Source organism: Diceros bicornis, chromosome 4, assembly GCF_020826845.1.
Source record: "Diceros bicornis minor isolate mBicDic1 chromosome 4, mDicBic1.mat.cur, whole genome shotgun sequence".
NCBI classification, from domain to species: domain Eukaryota; kingdom Metazoa; phylum Chordata; class Mammalia; order Perissodactyla; family Rhinocerotidae; genus Diceros; species Diceros bicornis.
In genome coordinates, this window is record NC_080743.1 from 76,395,960 (window position 1) to 76,422,698 (window position 26,739).

General features: G+C 42.0%; 1 protein-coding gene and 1 non-coding gene across 5 annotated transcripts in view; one reads left to right on the forward strand and one right to left on the reverse strand.

Annotated features, from left to right (window-relative positions):
• Positions 1–26,739, forward strand: part of HHAT (hedgehog acyltransferase) — a 324,456-nt gene that overhangs the window by 31,165 nt on the left and 266,552 nt on the right. The window lies entirely within an intron of this gene.
• Positions 8,323–8,438, reverse strand: LOC131405048 (U5 spliceosomal RNA). The gene has a single exon (XR_009219910.1). It is a non-coding gene; the product is annotated as a U5 spliceosomal RNA (small nuclear RNA).

Below are 26,739 nucleotides of genomic sequence, written 5' to 3' on the forward strand. Positions count from 1 at the left end.
GTTGATTTGGAACATAAAATAATGCTTGCATTCCAAGTTCTGAACAGCCGACTTACAAAGAAACTTTTGGAAGACAATTTCCAAACTGGGCACTGCCTGTACTGATGTTTTTCTACTTTGAGAGTTGCAGGTCTTGCTTAGAGTTGTAGTAAATTGACTTCAGTTTTGTTTTTGATTTTCTAGGGTAACCTGTCCTTTGTTTCCAGCTCTGGCTCTGTACAGAGCTACGATATTAGATATAAGGACCACATTTGTCTGGCACTGGGAGGAGTGTCCTGCCCTGCGTGGGGCACCATTGCTGGCTTTTGTTGCTCTGCCCACCAGACGTTTCCATGAAAAGTTGGGTGAAAATTGAATTTTTATTCTCTGAATCATTTGTAAGTGTTTCTGATTTAAATAAGCCCTTTTTAGGATTATTAGTAAGACCTATAAGGTGGGTGGTATTGTGCCCACTTCAGAGATGAGGAAATTTGGGAAGCTTTATGTCATGGTGGAGTATTGAGATGGAAGAGGAGATAGCCTTTGTGAGTGTCTGGGATCTACTTTGTAGAAATATACCACGATTGGATCTCTTACAACAGAAAAAAATAGTGATTATTTTTATTTTTTAGAGTCGCAGTTATTTCAGATAGTACTGAATTGTTTGCCAGGGCAAAAATAAGCAAACCCATTTTAGACTGAGACTTTTAGCTCTTGAAGGGAAGCAATTGTGAGGCAGTGTGAGAAGCTGAACAGAGGGTCAGGCCCTGACAAGTTTTGGAGCTACCACAGATTTTGTTGTCAAGGGGCAGGCTCAGCCCTGCGGGGTGTTAGGTACTTCCAGACAAAGGGGCTATGTCTTCGCTGGCTTCCAGCTCCCATCACTCCATAAAGTCCAGCTGCCTGGCTCCCTGCCAAGGCTTTATGGCCCTCTCTTCTAAGCATTCTCCGTGACAGCCCCCACAACAGGGCACGGGTCAGGGAGGGTCACTGTCCAGGCCAATTTGCCTTTGTGGAAAAGTGCACAAGGTACAGATACACACCCTTGGAGCTCCAAAGACTTGGTCTTTTGCCATCTTGAAAAATCTCTCTCTGTCCATCCATCTGTCTGTCTAACCATCCATCCGTCTACTGGGTGCTACCTCCTGTTGTCCTCATCTTTGTATATCTCATTACCTTGTATATGGGGTGGGTAGTTTGGAGTCCTGGAATTTAGGGGGAAAATGATGCATCCTGGTGGATAGCCAGCAAATGAAGGAAATTGATACTATGTGATATTTGGTGAAGATCGTAAAACAGACCCAGGGGCCGAGTGTAGTGCTACAGAGCTCACTGATGTCTGCTGGAAGCCTTATTTTGGCTAAAATAGAGGCCTGATAGGTTCTGGACACTCCTTGCTGAATAGTTCCTTTCTTAGAGGTTATGAGAAGTGGCAAGCAAATGCTACCCTAGTCCAAATTCTAATCAAAGCAAGATATTCAGCATGAGTAGAAATCGTGAACTTGAGAAGAAAGCTTTAATGTTCTCTAACCAGTCCATCCCTTGAATGTTAGGCTACAGCAGGGTTGCTAAACCTCAGCGCTACTGACATTTTAAACCAGATAATTCTTTATTGTAGGGGGGCTGTTCTGTACATTGTGGGCTGTTTAGAAGCATCCCTGGACTCTACCTAGTAGATGCCAGTAGCAACTGTTGCCCCAAGTCATGACAATCAAAAATGTCTGCAGGCATTCCCACACGCCCCCTAGGGGGCAAAATCACCCCTCTTGGAGAACAGGTGGTCTACAGTAATATTTAGAGGCTTTGCCCCCACTGCCTTTGTTATGCTCATGCCATTTCTTACCTTTGCTTATCCTGTCTCCTCTTCTGGATTGGCCTCACCTTTTCCCTGTCTGGTCCTTACGTGCACTCACATCTCAGCCCAGGTATCTCCTGTCACAGAAGCATTGCCTGGACCTCTAAGTTGGGCTTAGTGCTCATAGTTCCGGACACTTCCTTGCCTCTCTCTTGATCTCCTTCCACAGATAACTGCTTTTAATGGGTGTGTTCCTGTGCCAAGTCTGTTTGAGTGCTGGGGACACAGTAGTGAACCAGACAAACAAGATTCCTGTCCTGGTGTCTCCTAGTGGGGACAGACTGACAGTAAGTAAATGAACAAATGTAACAGCCACAGATTGAGTTAAATGATATGAAGGAAATAAACAGGGTGATATGATAGTAATGCTTAGGATCGTATCTTGTACTCTATTATGATAAATTTATTTGTACGGTTTTATTTTGTATTATCTATTATACACTAGACTGTGAGTCCCACAGGGCAGGGCTAGGATTTAATCATTCCTGTATCTTCGGTGCCTGGAGCAGAGTAGGAGTATTTTATTGAATTTAACTGCAGGAAAGAGTGAATATCACTGTGGCAGGTGGCAACATTGGAGTCAAGTGCATTAGTCCTGAGTGTATCTAGATAGACATGTAGTTAAATGCTAAGTGGGACAGTGTTTGTAGTCAGAGCAGGGAGAGACCATTGTGAGCACAATCACCAGCTGCTTTTGGGAGGAGGAGGTTGACCTTCCCCTGAGCTCCACAGAATGGGTAGGATTTGGCAAGGTCATCGGTAGAGGAGATGCTGTTCCAGAGGGGCTCACTGTAATTGGAAAAGGCAAGGACATATTAGGGAGATGGTGACTCAAGGTGAAGCTTCATTTAGGACAGTGAAAGGGAGCTGTGCCTGACCACAGTCCTCTAATTTTTGATGGTGTTGGAGTTTGGAGGATTATAGCCCAAATCAGGAATGCCTTTGGGCCTTGTAATTTCTTTGGTGTAAAGCTGATTGCATTTGCCAAGATGCCAGATGTGGTGAGGGAGCTTATGTAGGTGCAGCTATCAAGGACTGCTCAGGTTCCAGATGCTGTGACATTTGCATCCTGTTTTGCAATGTCTTCTCTTCCAGGCTTGGAAGTGCCTCCCACCGTGGGCTCCACTGGCCTCCTGGAGCAGTCGTGTGTTGGAGCCTGTGTGTGGCCAGGGATGGGTCCAGCCAGCGCCTCTCCAGTTCTGACCGTTATCCATCTTGGTGTTTGGGAGTCCTCTTCTCTTTTTCTTTGCTAGTCTTCTTGCTCGTGGTCCCAAGGGATAAAGGAAATATTTTAGTGCTCATGTTTCTTGCTTGATATAGTCAACTTGCTTCTTCTAGTTAGGGTCTGAATCTAGCTGATTCAAATGAAGTGCTATGTTGGGTTGTGTTGTCATGAATTTTTTTCTTTTCCTTTTTTAAAAAATTTCTGATTCAAGGTAGTTGGCATAATGGAAAGAGCACAGGTTTGGAGTTGGATGGACTTGAGTTCAAAATGCAGTTTGCTGCATTTTGGAAAATCATTTACCTTCTCTGAGCCTTAGTTTTAGTATGTGGAATATGGGCCTGGGAGTTTGGGGAGAGAGATGGTGGATATAAAACACGCAGCCTGTATGTGCTTGGTGCAGAATGGTTGCCCAGGGCCTGCTGTTACTTTTTTCCTTCCATGGATGATGATTTCCTGTTTTAGAGTTAAGATTTGCTAATTTTCCCTCTCTGACAAAGAGGTAATGTTCTACAGAGAAACATTTAAATCTAGAAGGGGATTGCTACTGAAAGGAGCTCTCAAAAGTCTAATGTATTATGAAGAGTTTTACATGTAATCAATTCCTCATTTCTTTCCTGAGGACACCACTTCCTGTAGCAAGTTTCTGAAATTGGGGATATTTGTAAATAAGAAGTTCTTTCAGAAGTAGAGTCAGAGAGGACTTTACAGCACCTATCAGAAGGGTTAGGAAGAAAAGACAAGATCAGAGAAGGGAAGCTTGATCACTTATGTCTTTGAATGTGAAGAGAAAAGAGGTCCTTTTGTAAAGTAGAGACAGTTTTTTAGCTGCTCAACTTTTGCCCATGAAGATTTTAAGATTCAGCTTATTTATGAATTCCTCTGTATTTCAATACTTTTGAAAAACAAGCAGCTCTCTTTTGGTTCATTTAACAAATTTTCATTGAGCTCCTGTGTCAGAGGCAATGCACTGGGTGCTGGGAGGCCGTGACATTCCATGTTCAGTCTCTGTCTGCACTGGGCTCTGAATTTGGGGGAAGGTGTTGATGAGACAGTGAGGTGAGTAATGCGGCCATCGATGGGGCGTGCAGAAACAGAAAGTGCATATAACTCGGACTTGCAGGAATTGAAGCTGAGGTATTGGGGAAAGGTGGGTGAAGCGAATAGCATGAATAAGGACCTGGATTTGAGAGAGAGAGACATTCAGCTTGGCTGGGAGTTTGAGTGTGAGGAGGGGGATGACACAAGATAGACGGAGGCTGGATCATGAAGGCCATTGGGTGTCCTCTGTGGAGTCTGGACTTGATTCAGAAGGCAGTGGACAGTCACTGAGGGGGTCCAGGCCTTTGCCATTTCTTCTGTGGACTCTTTCAGGAGTCTTGTGATTTCCTCCTTGCCTGCCCTCTCTGCCTCGCTCCTCAAGATTTGTGCATCCCTGGAGTTAACGTCCTGGAATGTATATCTCATAATGTTGCTCAGAACCCATTAATGGCGCCCCATATCTTAGCATAAGAAGTCCAGACTCCGTAGCTGACGTCAGCCGCGCTTGTCCACTGGCTCTACCTTGTTTTAGCAGCCTCAGCTCCTGGTAGTCACCCTGTACTTCTAAGTCACAGGATCCTACGTGGGACTCCTGCAGACTGGCGTGCACTTCCCTTCTGCTCAAGGAACAGCCACATGGAACCTTCCCTGACCCCTCGCCCCTTGCTCCTCCCTCCATTGGCATTAATTTCCCCCTTCTATGAGCTCCATTCCCAGGACTCGTTCCTGAACCTGTGTCATATAACAGTTACCTGTGTTAGATTAAGAGGATCTTTCATCTCGGCCTCCCCTGCTGACACACAGTAGGCGTTCAGTAGTTTGCTGGATTGAGGTGAACATGCCTGTCTGGTTGGGGCCTTATTGTGAAGGATCATTGGTGCCTTGGCAACGTTTGTTTTGTTTCACGCGTCTGAATTCCGGCGAGTGTAGAGTTTAGGCCTTACCTCGTTTTCGTTAAGCCGTAGCCCCTCAAAGATGATTCCAGTGTTCCTGTCACATCTCTGCCTCCCTCCATCTGATGGGAGCCAATTAATAAGCGGTTTGGCTGTGTGTGAATTTTCAGCCCATCCTTATTAACAGAAAATTGGATTTTATGGAGCTTTGCCCTTTCACAGAGGGGCTGCTCAGCAGAGGCAGGTTCTTGTGCCCCGTGCCAGCCCCTCCAGGCAAAGAGAATGTGGCTGAAGCATCTCCAAAGGGTAGAGGCAAGAGACGCACAGACTAGCGATGGAAGGGAGGTTCATGAGCACACGTTGGGCTTGATTCCCTCTTGTTAACACAAAGAACTCCTGCTCTTTACCTGTCAGTACACTGTCTTTTGTCTAGTCTCCTCCCTGCTGGATTTCCTTCTTGGGATATAGAAGATTTGCAGCAAGGCAGGAGAAAAGGGAGGGGGTAGCAATTTCCTGGGGAGGATAGGAAGGGAAGCATAGCTCTCGGCATGTGTAAAAATAGGATCTGCAATGCAAATGCATAAACATCGAATTTGCTTATGAACTCTTAGCCACAAAGTCCCTGCTCTGCCCTCCTCTCTCTTTTATATCTACTAGTTCACGAAAAATGCTATTTGTTTCCTTATAAAGGTCCTTGAAGAAGCCAGGGGAAATAAAGTGAAGTTAGAACCAAGGGTTTAACTCTGCAAAACTAAAAGATCAAATATGCTTGTGCATCTGTGAATAAGAGAGAGAGGGAGGGAGAGGAGAGAGAGGAGAGAGACAGAGGGAGATTAAAGAGAGATTCCCCATGAATACTTAGTAAAATCTTGAGGTGATGATACAGGTTTGGAATGGTGAGAAACTTCTCAGCCACAAACCAGTTTACAAGTAACTGGGTACTTACCCACTGCTTTGCAACCCGGGCTGCCATAGGTGCTGAGGTTTAAGGGAAGTAAGAGGCATGATTTCTCTCCTCAAGAAGCTTAATAGACTCCGTCTGAGGATGCCAGGGTGACATGCAGCTTTAATAGGGATGACGCTCTAAATATTTAACGAAAGGCAGAGGCATCAATCAAGCTGAACAGATACCAGCTTTATACCAGGACAATTGGCCCTATTTGTGTGTCCCGCCTGAAAATCAGCCCTCGCATTACATTTAACAAAGTGTTTGCATATGCATGAGCATCCTGGTTGGTATAGCCAAAAGTTGCTGGGAGAGTTTCTACCCTTGGAATGACCAGGGAAGGCTCCCTGGAGGAGGTGGATTTGAGCTGAGCCTTGAACAGGAGGATCATGTTTTGAACTGAGCCAAGCCTGTTTGGTTGTTCAACACAAATCAAATTCTTTGGTTTTACTCCTGGTAGGTCCTGGCAGTTGGAGGTGGGTAGGAGTTAAATGTCTTCCTGTTCCACCACCTTGCTGCCAAGTGGTATGTTATAAGTAAAGAATCGAGATCTGAATTCTGCCACATGTGCAAACATTTATTAGTAGGGAGGTGCAAAACTTGCTCGTGAACCTATTCCTGAAAGCTCGTGAAGTCTCTGTTCTCTGTCTTTAGGGACTCCAACAAGCACGTTGCAGGAAGGCTTCATCCGAGGCTGAGGCAGTTCTCTGTGTTCTGGAGCAGACACCCTCCTGGTCTGATCAGGGCACAGGATCTTATGAAGCGAAGGGACACAGAACCAAAGGAGCTGGACCTAGGGTGGTTCTCCCTGAAGCTCTGGGTGCCGGCTCAAGGGATTCTTATCCCTCATCGTTACAAGGGTATTGGAACCTGAGAATTTCTAACCCACTATGCATGTTGAACACCACTCCTTTCATTTGTAAATTATTCATTTCTAACATTCTTTATGCTAATAAACTCTCAGGTGCAGCTTTAGATACCAATACTGGAATTATTTGAATTGTAGCTGTGTCTGGGACTGGATTTCTGATTAGGACCTTTCAAATGCTAACTCACTCCTTCTGGAGTGTAGATTCTGCATTTGGGCACATTTAATGTTAAGAACCATCCCTCAGAGGTAGATGAGTTAATTTACACAACATACCCCATATAAGTGCTTTAACAGAAAGGGTTCAGAGAAGAAGGAGCAGAGATTATTCCAGCCTAGGGCAGGTTGAACAGTGGCTAGGAGCTGAAATTTGGGGAGAGATATGGGGAAGTAGGGAGGAGAGGGAACACTTCCTTCTCTCAGTACATTCCCTAAAAGTAGTGCCTGTCAACCTTCTTTAAAAGGTTATTACCTTTTAAAATCATGACATGACAGTTGATAAGTCTCTGTTAAAAAGGAATTAGAAGCAGCTGCAGGGTAAGAGTGAGCTCATGGGGCCTGTGGGAGATGTGAAGGGTACTGTCTTTGTGTGGGGAACGGACTGAAGCCACTTTCAGAACAGTGGCTGCTGAGAAGTTCGAGGTGGGTGAGGATTAGTTATCCATCATAATTTTGCTCCCAGGTTTCATGAAAACAAATCTCAGGCTGGCCCCGTGGCTTAGCGGTTAAGTGCACGCGCTCTGCTACTGGCGGCCCGGGTTCAGATCCCGGGCGCGCACTGACGCACTGCTTCTCGGGCCATGCTGAGGCCGCATCCCACATACAGCAACTAGAAGGATGTGCAGCTATGACATACAACTATCTACTGGGGCTTTGGGGGAAAAATAAATAAATAAAAATTAAAAAAAAAAAAAGAAACAAAACAAATCTCAGACCAAATTCTTTCAGATATGTAGACATTTATTAGGCAAGCTGTAGAACCCAGTTCATACCAACCTATCCTGTGGGCCTGGTGGAGTCCTTTCAAGGAGGCTCTTTGTCATTTAGGAGCTTGTCCCACTACCTTGAGGGGAAGGTTCCTTCCAGGGATGTGGCATTATGCAGAGGGGGATTCTGGGCTCTCTTGGTGGCATCAGGCAACCAGCAATTCTCCAACCCTGTGGCTGAATATAGGACCTTTGGGAGGAGCCACAGGGCCATCACCGAAGGCATATGTTTTTAACATTTCTGTACTCCTGACCCCTGATCATACTAGGAGCGCCTTTACTTGTTTCTGTTAGTTTCCAGCTCAAATCATGCCAATTATAGAGTTACAGATTTAACCATTGAAAGTACACCTGACACTCATGATAGCTTATAGAATAGTTAATTTAAAACACTACAGAAGCTGTAGTCTGTGAACTTCTTGTTTATAACATTGAGACACCTAGGTTAACTTGATGCAACAGAACTATGAGAACACTAGCAGAAATAGTGTAGCTCTGGAAAATAATGTCTTTCATTATAACAGTTAACACCAGCCCTGCCAAAGCAAGGCCTCAAAAAATTGGTTAAGAACTCAGGATTGTTCCTCTCCACGGAAATCTTTAGTAAAAGGCGAGAGATTTATACGATCTGAAGAGAAACCAGAGTATATTGTGATGGTGACAAACTCACTCCTGCAGTAGCTGCAACTCCTGGTTCACTGATGGTGACTTTTTATCCCCAAGAGTTACTTCCTGCCTAAAGTTTGTGCAAGGAATTCTGTAAGACAGCTTCTCATAGTTAGAAATATCGAGTTGAAAGAAATATTATTTTAAACTTGAACATATTGTAAGATGTGCAGGGTACTATGGATATGCAAATGAGAAGTCTGAGTCATCAACTTGGAGATTCTGCTAATACCTTAGTATACTGTATTCACAGCGTGCCTCTGGAGCCACCGTTAGGGGGCGAAGCAGAGGTCTGTCTGGCTGAGCTCTAAAACCTGTCCTAGTTCAACCATACAAACTCCAGTTTTATCCCTTTTCTATATTGGACTTTGCGTATGGTTCCGTTCCGTTCCTTTCTTTCCCCTAACCACCAACACAATTCAGACAGAACCACAAAGAACTCCCTTTTGCTGCCTCTTTCTAGTCACATGCATCCTGCTTTCCCCATCCTTAACCCGTGGAGGCCAATGTTTTCCATCTTGTAATTTTGTCATTTTAAGAACATTATATAAATGGAATCATACAGCATATAACCTTTTTGAGTCTGGGGCATAATGCCCTTGAGATCCATCCAAGCTGTGTGTGTCAGTAGTCCATTCCTTTCCTTTGCAGGGTATTAGTCCATGATATGGATGGACCACAGTTTGTTTAATCATTCAACCGTTGGAGGACATTTCGGTTGTTTCTAGTTTTTGGCTATTATGAATAAATCTGATGTGAATTTTCGTGTACAAGTTTTCCTGTGGACATAAGTTTTAATTTCTCAGGGATAAATATCCAGGAGTTTGATTGCTGGATTGTATGATAAGCATATGTTTAATTTTATAAAAAACTACCTAAACTGTTTTCTAGAATGACCCTACCATTTTACATTCCCACCAGCAATGTATGAGATACTCAGTTTCTCTGCATGCTTGCCAGCATCTGATATTATTAACATTTTAAATTTTAGCTGTTCTGGTAAGTGTGCAGTAATATCTCATCATGGTTTTAATTTACATTTTCCTAATGGTTAATGATGTTGAATGATGATCTTTTCATGTGCTTATCTGTCATCTGTAAATTCTCTTTTGTGAAATTTTGTTCGTCTTTTTTTTTTTTTTTTGTGAGGAAGATCAGCCCTGAGGTAACATCCATGCCAATCCTCCTCTTTTTGCTGAGGAAGACCGGCCCTGAGCTAACATCTATTTCCAATCCTCCTCCTTTTATTCCCCTAAGCCCCAGTAGATAGTTGTATGTCATAGTTGCACATCCTGCTAGTTGCTGTATGTGGGACGCTGCCTCAGCATGGCCAGACAAGCGGTGCGTCAGTGCGCGCCCGGGATCCGAACCCCGGGCCGCCAGTAGTGGAGCGCGCGCACTTAACTGCCAAGCCACAGGGCCAGCCCCCTTGCTTATGTCTTTTGCCCGTTTTCTACTTGGATTGTTCGTTTTATTTTTACCCTTGAGTTTAGAGAGTTCTTTGTATAGTCTAGATACTAGTCCTTTGTCAGATAGGTGGTTTGCAAATATTTTTTCTCAGTCAGTAACTTGACTTTTCATCCTCTTAGTAGGGTCTTTCACAGAAGTCCAATTGACTGATTTTTGTTCCCTCTTATGGATTGTGCTTTTGGTGTCATGTCTAAGAACTCTTGGCCTAGTTGTATGGCCCAAAGATTTTCTCCTATTTTTTTCCCAAAAGTTTCATAGTTTTGCATTTTACATTTAAATCTATGATCCATTTTGAGTTAATTTTTGTATTAGTTTAGGTAGAGTCTTATTATTTTTTTGCTTATGGATGTCCAGTTACTACAGCACCATTTGTTGAAAAGACTATTCTGCGTTTTTGCACCTTTGTCAAAAATCAGTTGGCCAGACTTGGGTGGCTCTATTTCTGGGTCTTCATTTCTGTTCCATTGATCTATGTATCCGTCTTTCCACAAATACCAACTTGTCTTGATTACGGGTAAGTCTTAAAATCAGGTAATGTAATCTCTTTACCTTTATTCTTCTTTTTCGAAATTGTTTTAGTTCGTTTAGTTCCTTTGCCTTTCCATATAAGTTTTAGAATAAGCTTTTCGGTATCTACAAAATGTTTTGCTGGGATTTTGACAGGAATTCTGTTAAATTTGTAGATCAATTTGGGGAAAATTGATGTCTTTACTATGTTGAATCTTCCAATCCATGAATGTAATGTGTCTGTTTATTTACATCTTTTTTTTGTGTGTGTGTGAGGAAGATCAGTCCTGAGCTAACATCTATGCCCATCCTCCTCTTTTTGCTGAGGAAGACCGGCCCTGAGCTAACATCCGTGCCCATCTTCCTCCACTTTATGTGGGACGCAGCCTCAGCATGGCCTGACAAGCGGTGCGTTGGTGCACCCCCGGGATCCGAACCCGGGCCGCCAGCAGCAGAGCACGCGCACTTAACCACTACGCCACGGGGCCAGCCCCTATTTACATCTTTTTTGATTTCTTTCATTAGTGTTTTGTAGTTTTTAACATATAAATTCTATACGTGTTTTGTTAGATTTATACCTAAGTATTTTATTTTTTGAGTGATTATAAATGATCTTACATTTTTAATTTAATATTTCATGTGTTGATTGCTAGACTTATAAAATGAGTTGGGGAGTGTTTCCCCCTGTCTCTTTTCTCAAAGAGAATATGTTTAGATGTTTGGTAGAATTCTTTGGTGAAATTGCTTGGGACCGGAGATTTCGTTTTTTGAGAGTTTTGAACTATGATTTCAATTTGTTCAATGGTTAAAGTTTTATATTTTGTGTTGGGTGAATTTTGGTAGTCTGTGCTTTTTGAGGAATTAGTCCATTTTATCTAAATTTTCAGCTTTATGCATATGGAGTTGTTCGTAGTATCCCTTATTATCCTCATAATATCTGTGGAGTTTGTAGTGATATCCTGTTGTATTCCTGGTATCGGTATTTTGAGTTTTCTCTTATATTCCTTGTCCATTTGCTAGAGATTTGTGAACTTTATTGATTTTTTACAAAGAGCCAGCTTTTTGTTCCATTGGTTTTCTCTATTTTTTGGTTTTCTATTTGATTAATTTCTGCTCTTATCTTTATTTCCTTCTTCCTGCTTGCTCTGGTTTATTTTGCTCCTTATTTTCTAGTTTCTTGAGGTGATAGCTTAGGGTTTTGAGATTTTTACTCTTTCTAATAAAAATATTTAGTGTTATAAATTAACAACAAATAAATATTTCTCCAGCACTGCTTTAGCTGCATCCTACACGTTTTGTTAAATTGTATTTTCATTTTATTCAGTTCTGTTTATTTTTTTAATTTCCTTTAATACTTCCTCTTTCACTCATGGGTTATTTAGAAGAACCCACTCATGGGTTATGTTGCTTAATTTCTAAATGTTTGAGGATTTTCCTGTTATCTTTCTGTTATTTATTTATTTATTTTTTTGTGAGGAAGATCAGCCCTGAGCTAACATCCATGCTAATCCTCCTTTTTTTCCTGAGGAAGACCGGCCTTGAGCTAACATCTATTGCCAATCCTCCTCCTTTTTTTCTTTTTTTTCCCTTTTTCTCCCCAAAGCCCCAGTAGATAGTTGTATGTCATAGTTGCACATCCTTCTAGTTGCTGTGTGTAGGACGCCACCTCAGCATGGCCAGACAAGCGGTGCATCGGTGCGTGCCCGGGATGTGAACTGGGACCGCCAGTAGCAGAGCACGCGTACTTAACCGCTAAGCCACGGGGCCAGCCCCCCTGATATTGATTTCTAGTTTGAGTCCATTGTGGTCAGAGAATACACTTTGAATGGTGAAATTTTCAAAAATTTGTTGAGATTTATGGCCCAGGATACAGTCTATCTTATTGATTGTTCCATGGGCACTTGAAAAGAATGTGTATTCTGCTGTGGTTGGGTAGAATGTTCTGTAAATGTTGATAAGGTCCTGTTGGTTTTTGGTGGTAAATTTTTCTGTATCCTTAAGGATTTTCTCTCTAGTAGTTTTATTAATTGTTGAGAGAGAAGTGTTCAAGTCTCCAACTGTAATTGTGAATTTGTCTATTTCTCCTTTCAGGTCTATCCGTTTTTGCTTCATTATACAGTTCTTTTATTTGGTGCATATACGTTTAGGATTGTTATGTCTTCTTCGTGAATTGACCCTTTTATCATTATTTAATAATCCTTTTTGACTCTGGTGATTTTCTTTCACTGAAGTCTACTTTATCTAATATTAGTATAGCCACTACTGCTTTCTTTTGATTGATGTTTGTATAGCATATCCTTTTCCATCCTTTTACTTTCAACCTACCTATATTGTTATATTGGAAATGAATTTCTTATAGACAGCATAGAGTTGGATCATTTCTTAAAAATTTATTCTGCCAGATTTAATGATAATAAACAGATTTGTTCTGTTTTTAATTGGTATATTTAATTTGATTGGGGTTCATTCAGCTTCTTGAATCTGTAGCTTTCTGCTTTTTGCCAAATTTGTGAAATTTTTAGCCATTATTTCTCTGAATATTTTTTCAGCTTCACGTTTTTTCTCTTTACCCTCTAAGATTCCAATGCCGTGAATGTTAGATCTTTTATAATTGTACCACAGGTCCTTGAGGCTCTGTTTATTTTTCAGCCTATTTTTTCTCTGTTATTCAGATTGTGTAATTTTTATTGACCTATCTTTAGGTTCAATGATTCCTTTCAATGTCATCCACTTCTGCTATTAAGCCCATCCAGTGAGTTATTTTATTTATTTTATTTTGTTTATTGTTGTTCCTCAAGTCCTTAGGTCCCTAGCCAGTCTGCCATTTTTCCATCTTTCAGAGTCTTCTTCTGTTTGTTTTATAATACATCCAGGTAATTAAAATTTAGCTGTCTTTAGTGGGAGGGTTAGGGAGAAATGTGTTTATTGTATCTTGCCTGGAACCAGAAGTCTCTGTGTTGAAGTAAGTTTCAGACATCATAAAAAAGATGTCATTTTAATAACAAACAAATAAGTTTCTGTGGAGAGATGGCTGAGGCAATGCACTGTGGGGAACAGATGGTAGAGACATGCCCTAAAGATGTGGTGAGCCTTGGCTTTTGTTCTTGTTTGTCTTTGTTCCCAGCCTTGGAGGCACCTCAGCTACAGTGATGGCTGACCATCCTAAGGGATGCTCTGGGAGAGGAGCGTATAGAAAACCTCATTTCTCTTGTGAGTTTCTCCTTTTCTCTCACCAAGCAATTCAGTGACACCAGCTGAGTGTCTTACAATTTAACTCAGTTCTGACCCTATCTGCCTGGAGATAGCCTCAGATCCCACAGGTTAAGGGCTTAGTCCCACAAGACTGCTTCCCCCTCCAACCTTCAGATGCCAATTGCAAGTCCAGGTTGTTGCCTGCGCTTCTGACCGATTGACTGTAAATCAGAGGTTCCCACGACGCCTTCCTCAGGTTTGATTAATTTGCTAGAGCGACTCATAGAATTTAGGAAAACAGTTTACTTACTGTTCACTGGTTTATTATAAAAGAATGTGACAAAAGATACAGATATCATCTGGATGGAAGAGATGCATAGAGCAAGGTATGTGGGAAGGGGCACGGAGTTTCCATGCTTTCTCTGAGAGCACCATTCTCCCAGCACCTCCACATGTTCACCAACCTGGAAGCTCTCTGAACCCTGTACTTTTGGGATTTCTATGGAGGCTTCATTACATAGGCGTGATCAATGATTAACTTCATTTCCAGCCCCTCTCTCCTCCCTGGAGAATAGGAGGTGGGCTGAAAAATCCCAAACTTCTAATCATGGCTTGGTTTTTCTGGTGACCAGCCCCCACTCAGGACCCTGACAAGAGTCACCTCATTCGAACAAAAGATACTCCTATCACCCAGGAAATTCCAAGGGATTTAGGAGCTCTGTGTCAGGAATTGGGGTTGAAGACCAAATATTAGAACAAAAGATGCTCCTAGTGCTCTATGACTTAGAAAATAACTAGAGTTTTAGTAGCTCTGTGCCAGGCATCAGGGACAGAGACCAATATATATATATTCTATTATTTCACAGGAAGGTCTTTTTTGGAGCACTTGGCTACCTAATAGGCAAAGGGGACAGATTAAAAAGAAGTTTGGGAGACTCCTTCCATACTCTGTCCATTTTTCCTGGTCTTTCATGCAGTGTGTAAAATTTAAGGAGAAAAATGACATCTGGGATTGTGAGGAGTTCTCCTCTCCCCCTGGATGGGTGGCAAAAATGTTAGTTTTTCCGTTTTCTTTCTTTTATCACTCTTAGAAGAATTCATTGGCCTTCTGCCATGGCAACCTTCAACATTTTGGGCTTCCATCTGGAGTTCCAGTTTGGTAGTGTTTGCCAATGGCAGAGATGTTATGTATTAGCTAGTTTTCTTGACTGTGCAAAGACTTCCTAAGCAGAAAGCAAATTCTCTGAATTTGAGGCCCATTTTAGGGGCTGTGGTCCCCAAAGGGCTGGGGACCATTTTTTTTCCTCCACGTTACTATGACCCACTTTGTCTTTTTGGTATCTTGGAGAAGTGACACTAATGGGATGCATGATTTATTAGCATAGTTTATAGCTGGGGAATCTTAAGAGCTTGTGTAATTTGCTGTCTAGCCATCCCATTCTATTACATTTTTTTTTGTCATGATCCGTAGCTTATTTATCAGCCTTATTAATTATTTACAACTCATTTCTCTATATACCTTGTAGAAAATACGGTTAGTGTTTTTCCAGTTTGAGAGGTGTGGGGAAAATTACATAGTTTTTGTGCCTTTGACTTCATACTAGAATTTAATATTTTTTTTTAAAAATTTGATTCTTTCTTAGCATCAGGAAGAAAGGGAGAAATATGAAATAGACAAAGCAGTGAGATAGAATCTATACATGTTGGATCAAGTATATGCATAAGTCTTGAGTAATCTGGAGCGACTTCTAGGAAGTAGGTAGGTAGAGGTGTAGCCAGAGGATGTTACTGAGTTTAGGTTGGCAATTGGGTTGAAGAGATGCAGAGAATTTACCCACATTAATTGGGTCCTCTTGACTAATTAAGTTGTCTTGAGAGGTTTTTCTCGAAGTTCTTCTTCTGCAAAATACCTTTCCACCCCCATTATACCCTGGACCGATTTGCCAGGCTTAGATCATGAGAGCCAACTGAGAGATTGGGAACAATGCACAGTAGATCAGTGCAATTTGTGCTAGTTGTGTCGATGCCATCCCTACCCTTGTGAGCATCTTCTTCATCTGTGCAGGATAGTAAAGACATTTAAGCAGAGACTTTGTTATTTACAGAAAAAAAAAGTTTTGTTAGTGAAAACATTTTATCTTTGCGAAAATGTTGGCTGGGGAAAGAGTGTTGTCTCTGGAAATTGTGAGCAGTAAAATAATGTAGTTCAAATTATTTTGGAAATAGCAAAGCATCTGTTGAAAGATAAAGAAAACTCTTCCAATAATTGCTAATGAATCATTAGCCGGAGTTCATCCAGAGAGCAGTACTTCTTCTGTGCAGAATTCTTACAATTTAATCCTGTGTTTTCTTTCTCCTTGGGAGATTTATAGGCCGTTAAGGTGAGCTTGCTGCCTTTGAATGTGCAGGGAAACATTTCCGGCTCCAAATATCTTGTAAAGGTTTTCTCTGTTCACAGATAACTTTTGCTCAGTGTGATTAGGGACTGGGTATGGTCTCAAAGTAAATAATATGCACATAATGCTATTTAGGAAATAGAAACACAAAAATGTCTAGTATTTTGGTGGTATTTCTTTTTTTGAAAAATGCTGGCTATGAGGGTAAGGAAAACAGTAAATATATTCACCTCCCCATTGTTTTCTCCGTCTGAGGAGAAAAGAGTTATGATAATGAAAAATACAGACTGGTGAGTAAGGCAGATCATTTTCTATTTGGTTTCGAAATACACAAATAGGTGCACTTGTGAGTGTAGAACACTCCTTCATTGTCCGGTTCTAGAACACTCCTTGGACTGACCTAGTGTTTTTCTCCATTTCATTTTCTCCCACTGAGTAGACTTATTTCGGAATAGTGTTCTTCAAATTGAATTATTTTCATAATGCTTCTATTATAAAGCTGGAGCTGGATTGTAGTCAGAAGAAACATTCCTTCCAAAGTATGCTGATCCAGGTTCCATTGCAGAAAACAGAATCTGCTCTAGTCAGTTTAAGCAGAAAAGAATTTGTTGCAGGGATTTAAGGAGATTTCAGAGTAGTCAAAAGGACTGTAGGGACAGGCACTAAGTATGCTTCCAGGAGCAATTCCCAGAGCTGCTGCAAAACTGGCTGCTGCACAGCGCCGGGCTTGAGAACATAGTGCTGTGGTGCTCTAGCCAAGACTGCCACGCCAGGAAGCTGCAGCACCTCTGGACTGACTGGGCCCTGGAGTCTCCACGTGACTACTGCAGAAAAACAGGGGCCTCTGCCACCATCCTTCCAGAAGAGTCTCACAGCCCGTGCATCTTTGTTCTTTCACCTTCAAAGTTTTCCTGTGTGTGTTTGTTCATCAGAAGCTAGGTCATCTGTAGGCGTGCTAGCTGCAGGGAATTCTGGGAAATGTAGTTTTTTCCCTTCTAACCTCTAATGTGTAGGAAATTGTGCTAGAGGGGGGCTGGAGGAGTCTTGATTGAGCCAGTTGGCAGTATCGGCAGTACAGAGCAGTTTTATTTTGAGGAGAGGGTTAAGATGGTCACTTTCTCATGGCATTTTAGGTGTTGCGGCTTTTCTGATTGCTGATGTTCCCCTTTTGTTAACCATGGATTCACTGCTTTTCAGTCCAGTTTCTAGAACCTTCCTTCTTCCCTTTCTTTTGACTGGGTTTCGGGGATCTTGAGCAGGTCAACTCTCTCAGATTTTGCCTATGAGTATCTCTATCTGTTTCAGGATATCAGCTTGAAAACTCTTGGATTTATGTTTCTAGGGCTATCAGAGTGAAATAGAGTTGTTGTTTTTTCTGTTTGTATATTTATTTAACAAACACATACATGGTACTTAATAAATACCAGGCACTATTCCAAGTGTTTTCCATATTTTAGTTTATTTAAATCTTATAATTAAATCACAAAATAGGTCTTCTGTTATAATAGTACTCTATTTTGTCCATCTCTTTAGAGTGAATAATTGATACACTAGACAGTAGGCCTTGAGTAGGTGGAGTAGATCATCCACTAGAAATATTGCATGAGTTTATGCTCTCTAACTGTGAGTATATAGGCATTCCAGGACAGATGCCAGGTTCTCCACTTTTTGTATCTCTTGTTCCCCTTTCCCAGTAGACTGTGCTTACACCAGGTTCCTAAAAATGATTTGACCCATCTTATAATCATTCAGTTAATTAACAAGCTTTTCTTGAACATCCAGTATATGCTGGTTTCTTGGGAGATACAATGCTGAATATATACGTAGTCCCTGTCAGAAAGGAGCCCAAAGTTTAGTGGAGAGGCAGCTCAGTAACCTACAATTAAAGCACCATGTGGTAAGTTGCCATGATAAAGTTAACCGTAGTGCATTGTTGGAGCATAGACGAGGGACAGTGAGACCAGACTGTTAACTTCCTGGGAGAGGGCTTACCTGAGCTGAGACCTGAAGGGTAGGTCATCGTTATCATGATGTTTGAGGGATAAGTTTCTCCAAGTAGAGGGAGCAAAGGGTGGAAGTTCTAGCTGTTATGGGCACAGCATGTTTGGGTGGATGTCACAGAGGTCAGCATGGCTGTATTACAGAACTGGGGAGAAAGGTTAGGTAGGATGATGAAGGGGTGGGTAGGGCCAGATGTGAAGAGCTGCATGAATCTTGCTGTGAATGTTTCTCTGGAATGCTAAGGGGAAAACATGAAAAGTATTAAATGGGGGAGTGACATGATCGGATGTGGTCTTAAAAATATTACTTTGGTGCTATGAAGAGGGGACAGAGTGGAGGGAACAAGTCTGAATGTGCAGAGAATAGTCCTCAGGAGGAAGTAAGTCCAGCCCAGAGTACAGGGAGGAAAAAGATGTGTGGTAACCCCAGGTTTTTCCTGGATATGCTGCTGCTGAGACTCTTCCATGATCTTCATAGAATCTGCTTCATGTGTAGATGTAGACCTCAGAGCTGAGAGCAAATTAGCTAAGAATGCCATCCATGTGTGTGATAAAACATTGCTCCCGGCACACTCTCGCTAGGAGGTAAGTGGTGGGGCTGGGAGACATGGTAATTCCTTAGAACAGGGGTTCTAAGGTAATTCCTTAGAACAGATTGTGGCCTGTGGACCAAAGCTGGCCCTCCACCTGTTTTTGAACGTAGAGTTTTGTTGGAACATGGCCACACCTGTTCGTTTGTATGTTGTCTTTGATTGCTTTCAAGCCTCACCGTCAGAGCTGAGTAGCTGCCACTGAGACTGTATGGCCCACAACGTTGAAAATATTTACCATCTAGCCCTTTTATAAAAGTTTGCTAACCCTTGTTTCAGTAGGATGATTTTTCTTTTATTTTTTTGTGAGGAAGACTAGCCCTGAGCTAACATCTGTTGGCAATCTTTCTCTTTTTGCTGAGGAAGACTGACCCTGGGCTAACATCTGTGCCCATCTTCCTCTACTTTACATGGGACTCCGCCACAGCATGGCTTGACAAGCGGTGTGTCAGTCCACACCCGGGACTGCACGGGATCCGAACCCATGAACCCTGGGCTGCTGCAGCAGAGCTCGTGAACTTAACCACTATGCCACCCAGCTGGCCCCAGTAGGATGATTTTGTTAGCAATAAGCAGGATGGATTTGGAGGGATGAGTTCAATTTTAGATGCATTAACTTTTCTAACTTTAGACTTTGGGCTTCATTCATCAATCCCTTTGGCTTTCATGATCATATTTAATTCTGATTATATAAAGGACGACTGACCAGCCCAAGGTCACATAACGGTAGGTGACAGAACTGAACTCAAGCCTGGGTCTCTTGAGTGTGAGCACACTCTGGTTTCTGCCACACACAGCACACCACTGGCTCTGTCGGCCACTTCAAGGATAAGCTCACTTTCTCTGCATTGTGATAGACACAAACTCAGGGTGAAAGTAGTGTCTTCTGGAAACAGACAAGTCTTCCTCTCAGGCCGTCCGTCGTAATTACTTATCTCTGTGTTCTTGGTGCCCTTTACTAGATGGATCTTAAAGCCCAAGGATCTCTGCCTTAGTGATGTTAATTCCCTCAGTTAACTGGCTGCGAATCTCCACCCATTCTCCCTTCAAGGCCCCAGAGAAGTGTAGCAATGAATGTCAGATTTAGCTCTATTGAGTCAATGGAAGTAGTTGAACATTCTAGTTTGGCTGCAGCTCTTCCTGAACCCCGAGGAATTTAATTTTGCAATTCTAAGGTCCTGAACCCTCCTTCTGGTAGGTCCTGAGCCAAGATTGGCTGCACCAAGGAGATCTCTATTAAGTTCCTTCAGTTCCTGATCGTGTTTATGGATGGTAATAAATTTGCTGGTCAGAGCAGATTTCATCATTAAGTAAATAACCATTTTGGCCTCTGTATCGTTCTTAACAGAAAGATGAGTTCATACAAATGGAAAGAATTAGTGAATTAAAAAAAAATTCAGATGCCAAATCCTGCAGACTGTCAGGATTAACTTTCCAGGGAGCAGTTTATATAATAAGATTCTCTCCAAAGCCAATTTTTACCCTCTTATTTCCAGCCATTGCTGACATTTGCCCCCAGGATGAAATTGGAATGCTAAAACAGCAGATTTCCTGAAGTGTCTGCTCAAGGAGGCAGGAGAGGTCAGAGCAGGGCGAGGTCTTGCTGGAGGAGCGGACCCGACAGAGTTCTCTGTGATGCCAGCAACACCCTGCAGACGAAGAGTTAGTTAAGGAAGGCCTTGTTTTGCCTTAAAAACTCAAGTTTGGAATGTAAAATGGTACAGCCACTGTGGAAAACAGTTTAATGGTTGCTCGGAAGGTTAAACTGAGAACTACCCTATGACTCAACAATTCCACTCCTAGGTATATACCCAAAAGAATTGACAATGGGTATCAAAACAAGTGTTTCTAGATGTTCATAGCGTTATTCAAAATAGCCAAAAGGTGGAAGCTGCTCAAATGTCCATTAATTGATGAATAGATAAAACAAAATGTGGCATATCCCTACAATGGAATATTATTCAGCTGTAAAAAGGAATGGCATTGTTTTGTTTTGTTTTGTTTTGGTGAGGAAGATTGGCTCTGAGCTAACATCTATTGCCAATCTTCCTCTTTTTGCTGAGGAATATTAGCCTGAGCTAACATCTGTGCCTGTCTTCCTCTATTTTGTATGTGGGATGCTGCCACGCATGGCCTGATGAGCAGTGCATAGATCCATGCTTGGTAATTGAACCTGTGAACCCTGGGCCGCTGAAGTGGAGCACGCAAACTTAACCACTACGCCCCCAACAGGGATGGTATTGTAGTTTTGATGAACAGATTAGTGGTTATCAGAGGGGAAGGGAGTTGAAGGGTGGACAAAAGAGGTAAGGGGGCACGTATGTATGGTGACGGATGAAAATTAGACTATTGGTGGTGAACACAAAGCAATCTATACAGAAACTGATAAATAATAATGTACACCTAAATTACACAATGTTATAAACCCTTATGACCTCAATAAAATAACTGGGAAAAAAAGGAATGGCATATTTATACATGTTACAATGTGGATAAACCTCAGAAACATTATGCTAAGTAAAAGAAGCCACGTCACATATTGTATGATTCCATTTATATAAAATATATAGAATAGGTAAATCCACAGATACAGAAAGCAAATTGGTGATTGCCAGAAGCTGGGGGAGGAGGGAGGAATAGGGAGTGATTGATTAATGGGTACAGGGTTTCCTTTTGGGATGATGAAAATGTTTTGGAACTAGGTCGAGGTGGTGGTTTCACAACATTGTGAACGTACTAAATATCACTGAATTGACTTTAATGTGGTTAATTCTATGTCATGTGAATTTTACCTTAAAACAACAACCCCCCCCCCAAAAAAAAAAACTCAAGCTTTTTCAGAATCCCTAACATGTGGAATTTCAGTTCTATTAAATCCTGGCAAATAACCTTCTGAAATTTGAATTAAAGATTCAGCTGCTGGTAAGAGCCATGATTTACTGAAAGGTAGGCTAGGCTCTGAGAGACTCTGGGATGAAGAACCAGCGGTGAACTTGGTGTCACTGGTTGTAGCTGCAGGATGAATTTCTTGGCTTCACTTAGGGTGTCTTGGTGGGGACCTTAGGATTTTACTTGGCACTCGGTACTTGAACAACCTTTCAGTCCACTAGGTTGTCTTATTAGCTGTGGGTTTGTGTTATCTTCAGCTGGAAAATAGGCTTTAAGCCTGTGGTTTAATTCAGCATTGTCTGAGGAATGCAAGAAAAAGTGCAGGAGGCGAGTCTTGGCCATCCCCCTGTGATAAGAGTTCAGTACCCCGCCTAGGAGGCCAAGCATGAGAGTGCTGTAATCTGGTGAGGTTTAAGGGTGATGAGAATTCAAGGCTAGAACAAGGAAAGATTTGCTCAGTGGTGAGCTAACAACATAAGATCCTCATTCGCTGGGAATCTTTTAACTTCCTGTGTTTGAATTACTAGATGATTTTGAAAAAGATTTGAGCCTCCAGATATAAGTGCACAGGATAAAAAAAAAGGTCCTTTGGCAACATTAAGCAATAATTTAGAATTCAAAACATTAGAAATTGAACACTTAGTACACCCATGTTCATAGCAGCATTATTCATAACAGCCAAGAGGTAGAAGCAACCCAAGTGTCCATCGACAGGTGAATGGATAAACAAAGTGTGGTATATCCATACAATGGAATATTATTCAGCCGTACAAAGGAAGGACATTCTAACACATGCTACAACACACATGTACCTTGAAGACATTATGCTAAATGAAATAAGCCAGTTATAAAAGGACAAATACTGTATGATTCCACTTATCTGAGGTACCTAGAATAGTCAGATCTATAGAGAAAAAGTAGAAGGTGGTTGCCAGGGGCTGAGATGAGGGGGGAATGGAGAGTTACTGTTTAATGAGCACAGAGTTTCAGTTTTACAAGATGAAAAGAGTTCTTAAGATGGGTGGTGGTGGTGGTTGCATAACAATGTGAATGTACTTAATGCCACTGAGCTGTACACTTAAAAATGGTTAAGATGGTAAATTTTATGTTATATGTATTTTATCACATAAAGCACAGCCTATGCAGTCTGAGGACCTGGGCTTCCAAGTCAGGCTTTGTCATGTGTTGGCTGTGGGACTGTGGGAATGATGTTTAACCTCTCTGAGGGTAGCTTTCTTATCATGCTGTGGGCAGAATCATACCACATAGTAAATCCATACACTGTAATGGTTTCTTCCCATTCTGGGGAAGAGGGCAGATGGGATGAGTGGGGAACTTTCTGGAACAGAGCAGGCTGATGGTGTGGGTGTGGCACCTGGAGGCCTGGATTGGTCACATGGCAGTGTGAGCAGGGAGATCACCCCCTCTCCTAATTTGTGGGCACACAGTCAGGACTCAGAGTCCATGTGTGGATGCCCAGCACTCTTAGTATTTCTTCCTTTTAGCCTGGAAAATAACTGTTTTTTCCACTGAAAATTTTAGACATTGAAAGCACTGAAAGAAATCTCAGACATTGTGCTGGGTCAACCCTTCATTTTACACATGAGAAGCCTCAGGTCCAGGTAGTTAAGGGCCTTGTCCAAGTTCATAGGGGGGTGGAAATGTGACGGGAACTTAGGCAGCCTGATTTCACTCCCCCACCACTTGAAAGGCTTCCTGAATGTTGGGCGTTCGTGATACAAATTTGTGGTTAAGTCAAGTTTCTTGCCCTCAGGAACTTACCATTATTTCCCCCCTAGTGAGAAAATACATGAATTAGCTATAATAAAAAGTACTATAGTAAATATGCTGTGGTAAAATGTGTTATAATGAAAGTGCTGGAATTGAGGTGTGAGTGAGAGAAGGAGGTGCAGTGAGGTCCACCTGGAAGGGTGGGGAGGGCTTCACACTTGAGCTGACATCTTTGTGGTTATGAGGGCATTGAGGAGGCACCTCTGGGTTGGAGACAGTTCGGTCAGATAGTGGTATGTGTGTGTGTGTGTGTGTGTGTCTCTCTCTCTTTCTCTCTCTGGGTGTTTGGGTGTCTGTGTCTGGGTGTGACAGGGGAGTCCATGTAGAGAGGTCAGCACAAGTAGAAACTTCTTGGAAAAGAGCTTCCTCCTTGGTATTAGACAGGGCCAGGTTTGAAACCCAGCTCTGCCCCCTGCTAGTTTTGGACAAATAGTTTGCTTACTCTGACTTTCAATGAACTCCTCTGTAACATGGAGTTTAAACAAACAAACAAAAATTCCTTTAAGGATGTTGTGAGGTTATCATTAGGGAACACATACCTGGAATGTTAATCAGCAATTTGTATGAGAAGGAAAGGTCTCAGTTACACTAATATATGTGGTTGAATTACTCCATTGTTACCTCTCCTGCTTTGCCATTGGTTTTCAGAGTGTCTTGATTGTGGGGTGTCCGTGTGGTGCTGTGAGCTCCCCAGGGTGAGGAGTTAGAGATTTTCCCACAATGCCTGGTGTAGAACTCTCCAGTTAAGAACATCAGGCCCAGACCCTTTCTTTTATTAAGAGTAGGAAACCCAGTGTTTCCCCAGGAAGGTAGAATGACTACTTAAGAGACCCAGAACTGTTGCATCCTTCAGAGTTCTCAGTATTGCCAGGTTGCAGATTGAAAGCCTCAGAATGAATAACTGTACTTGTTAATTTATTCAGCCCAGTAAATTCTTAACTGTAGGTGCTCGGAGCTTACCATGGTAACCAGGGTGATGGTTGCTCTGTTTATGAATATCAGGTGGTCAGCTTTAGCGTGTCCCTGCCTGGGAGTGGTCTGGAGTGGGGTGAGCTGTTAAGGATTCTCTGGGCTTGTGAACATTCAGCTGTAGGGAGGCATAATGAGTGATGTAGATCTTTACTACTGGACGTGTGGTGCCCAGGCCAGCGGCGTCACATTGCATTGCTTGGGAGCTTGTTAGAAATACAGCATCCCAGGCTTCTCTCTAGACTTTCTGAATCAGAATCTGCATTTTAGTAAGATCTGTAGGTGCTTTGTGTGCACACTGAAGTTTCAGAAGCACTGATGTCACAGATTGGGTGTGGATTATTTTTCCTTGGAGCTCAGTTTCCCCTTTCTCCGTGGAGGAGCCTTCCTGGTTCTGTCTGGCTAGAATTTATCCCGAGTTTATGTCTGACTCCTTTACAGAACTGAAGAAGAGGTTTCTAGTTGACTAAGAACTGTAGGGTCAAGAAAGGAAGTGGGGAAGGAACAGAATATGAAAAAGTTGTTCACCTGAGCTAAAGTCCGTTGCCAATCTTCCTCTTTTTGTATGTGAGCCACTGACATAGCATGGCCACTGATAGATGAGTGGTGTAGGTCCGCACCTGGGAACTGAACCCGGGCCTCCGAAGCCGAGCACGCTGAACTTAACCGCTAGGCCACCGGGGCTGGCCCTGAAAAAGTTGTTCTTGTTTTGAAACTTTAACATTTACCTTGAAATGTGTGATTGAGTTCAGAGTCTAGAAAGCTTTTGCTTATGGAAGTGGGAGAGCCAACATTTTTCTTACCCAAATCATTAACCACTATTTCTTGGCCCTCTTGTTCTATTCATTGCCTCGGCTTTTCTGTCCGGTCATTTTCTTTAGGTAAATATTTTAAATGGAGAAGGATAGACATGAGAGAAATGTTTTTATTTCCTTTAAATGTATATTTCCTGAAAGAATTAGTGATGAAAGACTTTTTTGCGAATGGGATTTTACCAGCACAGAGTTTTCAGTAGTCCTAGGCCTTCTGGTGGAACATAAAGATTTTTTTTGATTTCTTATGTTGTATGAGATATTATATCATTTTTTCCCCCTAAAAAATGAAAACTGGAAACGTTTTGAAGCATAAGTAAGCCTGGGGTCATGAATTCTAAATGTAATTCTTAGTGTTCAAAAATATTATTTATATTAAAAAAGCTAAAATGTTGAAATATTTTTGAGAAGGGTATTAAAAAATTCAATCTTGGCTTTTAGTGTCTTTTTTATCTGTATCCCTATTACAATAGTGACATTTTTCTGGCATGGCCTCATCACATGCCCTTTGAACTTGTTTGCCTTTATTCAGTTAATTGATTCTCCGTTAATCTGGAATTTTTGAGATGGGGAAATGAGCTCCAGATCAGGGATCAAGAGCTAGGTTAAAGGTTTGAGTTCTCTGCTCTGCTCCTTCCTAGCTATGTTGTGTGGGCACGTCCTGGGCCCTCACATAGTCATCTCTAAATGGAAGGAATTAGACTGGATCCATGATTTCCTGGGGGTGAGGGCTCTATGAGAAGAGAGTGTGTGTATCAGGATCTTGCATGTGGGGAGCGTGTGTTGTTTGAGAATGCAGAGTATTGTATTTCTTTATTTGAAAAATGGAAAAAAAAATCTCTTTTTTTTTTTTAACAAGTGGTACCATGTAAACCATGATATAATCTTGGCTGGTTAAGACAGGATGGGAAGCACATGGGACTAGCAGTTCATTGCAGATAACAATTTTTAGTGAGTATTGCATACCAGGCACTGTTTTAAACTTTTGATTTACATATGATCTCATTTAAACCTCACAATCCCTAGAAGATTGGTACTGTTATCATATGAACAGACAGAGCAGAAAAGTGAAGTATCTCGCTCAAGGTCATCACAGCCAGTATGTAGGTAGATCTGGGATCCACACCAAGCTGAGCCTGCAACGTTGGCTGCTAGTTTTGCTGCCTCTGCGTTCATAGTCTGATATAAATCAAGATCAATTTTATGTATATTTTACTTTCTGACCAAAGAATGTTTTATAATATGTGTAACTGGAATGAAATTGCCCCTTAATCCTCAGGTGCAAAAAAAAATCACATATCCTTGGCTCTAGGTGCTCAGAGCTTTCCATGGTGAACAGGATGGTGGTTGCTCTGTTTGTGAATATCAGGTGGTCAGCTTTAGTGTGTCCCTCCCTGGGAATGGTCTAGGGTGGGGTGAGCCACTAAATTTGGCTTAGAGTTTCACTTACAGAGACTGGTGAGTTGTTCAGTATCAATAGTCACTGGAGGATTCCTTCATTACCCATGCAATTTGGCTAGAAAATTCTGAGTGCCTCAAATCCTCACTCCATCATAGTAGTGCCGAGATGCTCATTGGCCAAGCCTGCACTGCCCATTTGAGAGTGGCCAATCACTGTGTTTATTCTCTCCATGCTCAGCTTGGCTGCCATGATCTCCCTGGGGCTC